Genomic DNA, 8,783 nt, shown 5'->3' on the forward strand with positions numbered 1-8,783 from the left:
CGAGTACTACAACCTTGAGGGCGGCGCCGAGGACGAGGACGAGGACGCGGTCGACTTCATCAGGGGGACGCGGAGTCCCCCAATGGCGGCATGTCACCAGGACAAGTCATCGACGTCTCATCTCACACCGACGATGCATAGGCCCGCGCGGCGGCGGATTTTAAATCATGCGTACTTAGGCTTTGTTTTTAATGCTAGTCTTTTGTTAGAGCAATGTTTAGGTCAACTGGCTCTGTGTAATTACTAAAATTGCTCGATTCAGTAAGTGTGGTTTGTCTGCTATACGCTCTTTTGTGTGCCCAAATTAGCAAGCGATGTTAAATTATGCAATGACGTACCCGGGGAAATTTCCACCAAAATTTGAATTATCAAACTCATCCCATGCGCGTAAAGTAGAAGAATCGTTTGCGATGCACACAATCTTTCAAAGTGAATGGTCCGGCGCCACCACGCGCGTTCAAAGTGAATGTGCCCATGCCTTGAGACCAAAATTTGAATTATCAAACTCATCCCATGCGTGTAAAGCAGAAGAATCGTTTGCGATGAACACAATCGTTCAAAGTGAATGGTCCGGCGGCACCGCGCGCAAAGTTTCCCTCCACATTTCCAAAATTTTGGCCTACCGCCAAAATATCTACCCCCGCCCCCCTTCCCCCTTCCCCACCCCCATTTGTCCCCGACCACAAGTTACATTTCCCCTGTTTCCTCCTTCCTTCCTTGCTAAGCTATAGCCGCTTCCTCGCTCTCGCCGTCTCGCATCCTACTGCCGGGGTCGCCATGGTCTTCTTCAAAGACATCTCCAGCGGTTCCTCCACCGGCGACTACTACATCACCACCCGGGTATGCCTCTCTTCTCTCTCTCGGGCTATGACTTGGAATGAAGGATTTTTACCCGGAGGTCGATTTGAGTCGTTTGTTCCTCTTGTAGCTCCCTAAGACCATCAGTGGCAACAAATGGAGTGGGGTGGCTGAAGATCTATCTGCTCGTTGTCACCATCAATCTCCATGCATGAAGCTACTTGCGTTTGATTCTGTGGACACTGGGAGGAAGTTTCTGGCATATGCAGAGAAGGTTAGACCCTCTTCCGTTGTTATAAATCATTTGTTAGATGTGATTCAGACACTGTCACGGTCCAAACCCATTCATACCACACCTTCAATCGAACGCATCCTAAGACAGTGTCACAGTTTGTACCTAGTATCTTAAATTGTTGCCATCTCATCAGCGGTGCCATTAGAAAATTATTTGGCATCGCTTCAGCAGTTTGTGCAGCCAACTTTGGTCCACACATCCGAGCAGCCACAGTAAAATACTAAATCTTTATGGCATGAAGGAACTGGGCATCGGAGCAACTACGTGCTCCGGAGTCCGGGTCCCTGCTTTTCTTCCGCTGCATCGGCTCGCTAGTTCAGGGCACCGGTGCGAGATGTAGCAACAGTTGTCTTTACACCAGTTTTGGCATACATAGTGGACGGCCTTAGTGCTATTTGTTCTATGTTACTAAATTTGTGCATGTACACACCTGTTAGTATCAATTTGCTGTCATCCAAACACTGTCGCTATGCTGTTGCAGTTATATTTATCTTCCTCATAAAATGTTCAATTTGTATTTATTGTACATGAGTAAGAACTTGTAGCGTCGTTGTAGTTAATTATAGCTTCTGATGTTTCGGAATTTGGTTGTTGTCTCAGTACCAATTATTTCATTTGCACATTGATCTTTTTGAGAATATATGTCATAATTAACATGTTTCTTCAGTTTTTCAAAATAAGCAATGGTGATTTTCTATGTTGCTATAAACCCATTTCCCCTACAATTGTTACTGATCTAGTTTTAAATATTATAGGATGAACGGAAGCGTTCTTACATGGAGTGGGTTGATCAAGAGTGGCCACCGTCTTTGAAGATGTGCCTAACGAAGCTCTAGAGCATGTATGAGGAAGTGAACACAGGTAGGCTTAGAGAAAGTCTTGTCAACGCTGAAGCATATTTCAAGATGCGGGATAAAAAGTTGAAGGTGGAGAATGAGCTCAGATTTTAAAAAGAAGACTTTGCTAAGATGGTGTTGGCGAAGGAGGAGGCACTTTCGCAGTTGGCCCGTGCAAAACGGGTTCTTACTGATTTGAAAGCAGAGGTGGATAAGACGAGCCTGGATGATCTCGATTAGGGAAATGAATATATTGTTCTTATGAAGTTGAACTAGCTATGTGTTGTATTGTGCTATTTTCATGTAGCTACCGTACTGAGATGTTATAATATATTTATGTTCCTGATATGAAATTGGCAAACAGTTGTCCGATATGAAATGTGAATTTGCGTAATACTGGAATTATTAATTGTAAACTAATAAACCTGCTAAATGTGTCATGGACCTTTGCAAACGGTTCTAGCAGTAAAAGCGGTTGCAATGGATAGCCCAATGCCATACAGTTTTCTTCATCAAATCGTGTGTGATATAGTTGATAAAAGCAAGAAGTTAACCAAGGAAGACCGTGTGTGATAGTTACACCTTTCATACACGAGCCTACACATAAAGCTGTGTGGGATGTACGTCCGAACGGAAACGTTTTCCCTGGATTGACTGTGTGGGATGTACATAACAACGGAAACATTTTCCTTGAATTGACTATGTGTGATATACATACGAACGGAATGTTTTTCTGGATTCACCATGTGGGAAGTACATACCTACGGAAATGATTTTCTCGGATTACCATGTGGGATGTACATACCTACGGAAATGATTTCTGGGATTCACCGTGTGGGATGTACATACCTACGAAAATGATTTCTGCGATTCACCTTGTGGGATGTACATACCTACGGAACTGATTGGGTTTCGATGCCTCGCCCGGTTGCACACGGCCCCATCCTGGGTCCCAGGAGGGCCTATCCCCGACAATTTCTGGGTCGTGTGGGAAGGACACCCTATCGCACACACTCACTTGGCGATGGTTCCAAATGTCATCGCGGAACGGGGTAAAAACCGTTTGTTTATGACCGACGCGCACCAGTGAGTGATATGTGTTATAAGATATATTGGCTCCGTCGATGCCGAGAACCCCTACAACCTAACCCTAGGCTAAAATTGGCTCTGTCGATGCCGAGAACCCCTAGAACCTACCCTAGGCTAAAATTGGCTCCGTCGATGCCAAGAACCCCTACAACCTAACCCTAGGCTAAAATTGGCTCTGTCGATGCCGAGAACCCCTAGAACCTACCCTAGGCTAAAATTGGCTCTGTCGATGCCGAGAACCCCTAGAACCTAACCTAGGCTAAAATTGGCTCTGTTGACGCCGAGAACACCTAGAACCTAACCCTAGGCTAAAAGTGTCTCTGTCGACGCCAAGAACCCCTAGAACCTAACCCTAGGCTAAAATTGGCTCTGTCGACGCCGAGAACACCTAGAACCTAACCCTAGGCTAAAATTGGCTCCATCGACGCCGAGAACCCCTAGCACCTAACCTAGGCTAAAATTAGTTCTATCGACGCCGAGAACCCCTAGAACCTAACCCTAGGCTAAAATTGGCTCCGTCGACGCCGAGAACCCCTAGAACCTAACCTAGGCTCGAATTGGCTCCGTCGATGCCGAGGACCCCTAGAACCTAACCCTAGGCTACAATTGGCTCTGTCGATGCTGAGAACCCCTAGAACCTAACCCTACAACATTAATCATCAAACCTAATCATCAAACATTAACATTGCCAATAAAACTAATCATCAAACATTAACATTGCCAATAAAACTAATCACCAAATCTCATCATGAAACATTAACATTGCCAATAACACTAATCATCAAATCTCATCATCAAACATTAACATTGCCAAGAACACTAATCATCAAATCTCATCATTAAACATTAACATTGCCAATAACACTAATCATCAAATCTCATCATCAAACAATAACATTGCCAACAAAACTAATCATCAAATCTCATCATCAAACATTAACGTTGCCAAATTGATAGCATAACATTGCCAATAACATTAAACATTAACTCAGGTAAGATAGTTGATAGCAGTTTAGTACACTCAAACATAATCATCCAACCAGTTTGACTTGTTGGTTCAGTACAGTTAAACCTAAGCATCCAACCATTGTTCTGGACACAAAACATTGATCAGTACATTGTTTTGAGAAATAACAACTCATGACACTCATTTGTTACCACACTGGCAGAAAACCAGCCAATCCAACTAGTGTGACTTGTTGGTTCAGAAGATGTAGAAGGAGTTGCATATCTTGGGGCAGTGAATGGCCTTGCACCACTAGTTGATGGTTGTGATCTTGCACCAAATCTTGCAGGTGGAGGCTGTGATCTTGCTGGTGGAGGCTGTGATCTTGCAGGTGGAGGCTGCTGCTGTGATCTTATAGGTGGGGGCTGTGATCTTGCAGGTGTAGGTTTCTGTTGTCATCTTGCAGGTGTCTTGCAAAAATAAGTGAAATTGGTATTAGTAGTCAACATAAAAAATATTAACAAATGCACTAGTCAACTAATAACAAAGAAGTGAGATTGGTATTACCACATGCTTGTTTTTCCTCATAGCCAAATCCAGTTTCAATTGTTTCAGGCAGTTGGTGTATCTATGGCCTTGGAGACCACAGTTAGAGCATGTTATTGTGGCCATTATACTTTCGTCCTTTGGCTTTGGCACTTCAAACTTGCCCTTGATCCTCTTCTCTTTATTTCTTCCTCTCCTAACATGAAATTCTGGTGGCTCTATGTCTGGTCCAGGTGTCCTTATCCAGTCGTGTTCACCAGGAATAGGAAAGATCATAGCTTCATATGCTGCCAGATAAAATGGTTTTTTGAAGAATTTACAAACAAAGTCTTCTGGAAACCTTTTGGCCTTGTTAATTGCTGAAATTTCAAGGTTGCATGGTATGCCACTCAGGTCCCATTTTCTGCAACCACATGTATAATTATCCAAGTTCACAGGGTGTGTTTGCTGCCCACTGGTCACTTGCCATAAATTAACACCATCTTGAATGGGTTTGCAGTATCTGGCCCTCTCCTTTTCCAGCTCTAGCTTCTCAGCATAATGTGGTGTGATCTCCCAGAAAGTTGACTTTCCTCTCTCTATTCCTATGCCACCTCACCATTTGCTTGTCCTTAATACCATCAACCATAGTCCTAATAGGCTTTTTCCTAAAATCAAGGATATACTTGTTGAACACCTTAGATAGGTTGTTAACAACCAAATCTGTCTTGCAGTTAGTGTCAAAAGCATGCCTAGCCCATGTTTTCTTAGGAATTCCATTAAGCCAGATCCAAGAATCCTCACACTCATTTCTCAAATCATTCATAGCAATATTAAAATTATGTTCATTGTAAGCATAACTGCCATTATCCATGCATTTCTTTAGATCTTCCCCCCTAAAACCAGCATTCTGGAAATTTGCATACAAGTGTCTAAGACAATATCTCTGGTTGCAGTTTGGAAATACTCTATTCACTGCATTTAGTAGCCCCTGTTGAAATTACACAGCAAACTAAGCTACTGACTACATAGGAACCTCAACACCATACTTCTCCTAGCAGGCATCAATCAGAGTTTGTATGCTAGTGGTTGGATCAGACCTGAACAATGACCCATATGTCTTTGCAAACCACTTTGCACTAACCCTTGATGACTCTATAGTGGTAGGGCAAGTGTGCTCCAGGTTCATTTTTTTATAGCAAAAGTATTTTCACCTTTGATCACAGCAGCAACAATGTAGAACTGACAGTGCTCATTTTTGCAACATGCAATGATCCTTTGGTCAGAGTTTCTATGATATCTGAAATCTCTTGACTGTGAAATGTGCAAGCTCAATAGAGCATCTCTGAATTGCTGCTGATTTGTGAAGTACATGTACTTACATAATTGCTGGTGTGGGTGCTCCATTTTGTCATTGAACCATATCCTAGGTTTTCTTTTCTGTGCCCTCCACTTCTTGCATTTCTTTAGGACAAATTGCAGTGGCTCATGCCCATCATCTTTACTATCCAGCAGCCAACCAGTTTCTTCTTCATCTAATGAAGGAGTGAAATCTGGCTTCACCTCCTATAAAACACTAGAATGTGTTCTAGTGGTGGGGCACCTCCTAATTGGCAGCTTCTGCCTCTTCTTTGGAGGTTCTACCTGCAACTGTTGAGCTACCTCCACATTCACACTCTCCTCCCTCTATTCATCCCCCCTCTCTTCCTCCTCCCTCTCATCCATCTCAAACAGATCCTCAACCTCAGTGTCACCCTCATAATGCAGTTGTTCCTCCTCTTCTAACTCATCATGTGAATATTCATCTTCATCATCTGCTAGTTGTTCCTCATTTGCTTGTCTCTTTCCATCTATTATCTATGTGTCCTAAGAAATCCTGTACTTATCCATGTAGTTGTCACTGTCATATGCCCCTTCTGAATTATCACTACTGTAATATCCCTCCTCCAACAAAACTTCATCCTCCATCACTGCTTTCAGCTTTTGTTTACCTACGTTTTTGCTTTATTGTGTGCAAAAACCACTAGCTTCAACATTGGTACTGCTGCTGCACTGACTATGAAAAACAACCCCTTGGTCATCAACAGCAAGCACATCTGGCTCACTGAGATCATACACAACTGGTGGTGCATAAATAATGGTTTGTAGTTCAGCATTTCTCTGACTTGCAGCATTGTCAGTGGTTGTTGCTCTAACTAACAGGTTCAGAACTAAAGTATGCCCATGCTGCTTCTTAAGTTGCTGCAATTTGATGTTTGTTTCAAACAAGTCTAGGCCATGCTCTCTCTGCTCTCCTATGCATGTGTTCTCCATGTGATACAATTCATCAGAGAATGTAAATCCTTGTGTATGCAATAGTGCATATAGATTCAGAAAAGTGACATCAAAACTACATATCTTCCTATCCAAATTATGTAGGGCATCAAAGTGAATCCTAACATCCCAGATAGCATCATCCACACTACAAGTGGCGGCAAATTTGGACATTTTCAGTAACACTAACCCTAGCCCCCAAATTGGAAGAAAGAAGAGAGGAGAGGGAGGAGGACTTACAGCACTCCACCACATCCATCCGCAGGCCCAAATCCAGTGATGGCTCGGGAAAGGGTTGGCGACCCAAATCTCTGCCATCCGCAGGCACTGCTCCATGGTCAGCTGGGCCTCCTCCATTTCTTCCTCGCCGCTCGAGTAGTACGACGAACTGTCACCGTCGCCCTCGGCCAATCCTGGGTACGCATCAGCCCCGAGGCTAGGAAGATCTTCGTACCCGCCCAAACCGCCGCCGCACCTCGAGCCGCCGCCTACACCGCCGCCGCCCGGATTCGCCGTTGATACGTCTCCAACGTATCTATAATTTTTGATTGCTCCATGCTATATTATCTCCTGTTTTGGCCATTATTGGGCTTTATTATACACTTTTACATTATTTTTGGGACTAACCTATTAACCGGAGGCCCAGCCCAGAATTGTTGTTTTTTGCCTATTTCAGAGTTTCGCGAAAAAAGAATATCAAACGGAGTCCAAACGGAATGAAACCTTCGGGAACGTGATTTTCGGAACGAACACGATCCAGAGGACTTGGACCCTACGTCAAGAAAGCTACCAGGAAGCCACAAGGTAGGGGGCGCGCCTACCCCCCTGGGCGCGCCCTCCACCCTCGTGGGCCCCACGTTGCTCCACCGACGTACTCCTTCCTCCTATATAATGGGAGAAGTGCTTAGCTTTGGGTTCAATCTTGCGGTGTCCTTTCCCAGTGACAGTAGGGGCAGCAAGGCACGTATTGTATTGTTGCCATCGAGGATAACAAGACGGGGTTTATATCATATTACATGAATTTATCCCTCTACATCATGTCATCTTGCTTAAAGCGTTACTCTGTTCTTATGAACTTAATACTCTAGATGCATGCTGGATAGCGGTCGATGTGTGGAGTAATAGTAGTAGATGCAGGCAGGAGTCGGTCTTCTTGTCTCGGACGTGATGCCTATATACATGATCATACCTAGATATTCTCATAACTATGCTCAATTCTATCAATTGCTCAACAGTAATTTGTTCACCCACCGTAAATACTTATGCTCTTGAGAGAAGCCACTAGTGGAACATATGGCCCCCGGGTCAATTTTCCATCATATTAATTTCCCAACAACAAGCTATTTCTGGCGCCGTTTTTATTTTACTTTCTTTACTTTACATCTTTATCATAAAAATACCCAAAATATTATCTTATCATATCTATCAGATCTCACTCTCGTAAGTGACCGTGTAGGGATTGACAACCCCTTATCGCGTTGGTTGCGAGGATTTATTTGTTTGTGTAGGTGCAAGGGACTCATGCGTGGCCTCCTACTGGATTGATACCTTGGTTCTCAAAAACTGAGGGAAATACTTACGCTACTTTGCTGCATCACCCTTTCCTCTTCAAGGGAAAACCAACGCAGTGCTCAAGAGGTAGCAAGAAGGATTTCTGGCGCCGTTGCCGGGGAGGTCTACGCAAAAGTCAACATACCAAGTACCCATCACAAACCCTTATCTCCCGCATTACATTATTTGCCATTTGCCTCTCGTTTTCCTCTCCCCCACTTCACCCTTGCCGCTTTATTCGCCCTCTCTTTTCGGTTCGCCTCTTTTTCGCTTGCTTCTTGTTTGCTCGTGTGCTGGATTGCTTGCTTGTCACGATGGCTCTGCCTAAATTTCGTGATCTTCACCTTAAAAGGTTGGAAGAGATTGAAGGCAATGTCAGGAGTTTTATGGTCTTACAATTTGAGCATAATAATTTCTTTAGAAACGAGCT

The sequence above is a fragment of the Triticum aestivum genome, chromosome 3D, assembly GCF_018294505.1.
Source record: "Triticum aestivum cultivar Chinese Spring chromosome 3D, IWGSC CS RefSeq v2.1, whole genome shotgun sequence".
Classification (NCBI taxonomy): Eukaryota; Viridiplantae; Streptophyta; class Magnoliopsida; order Poales; family Poaceae; genus Triticum; species Triticum aestivum.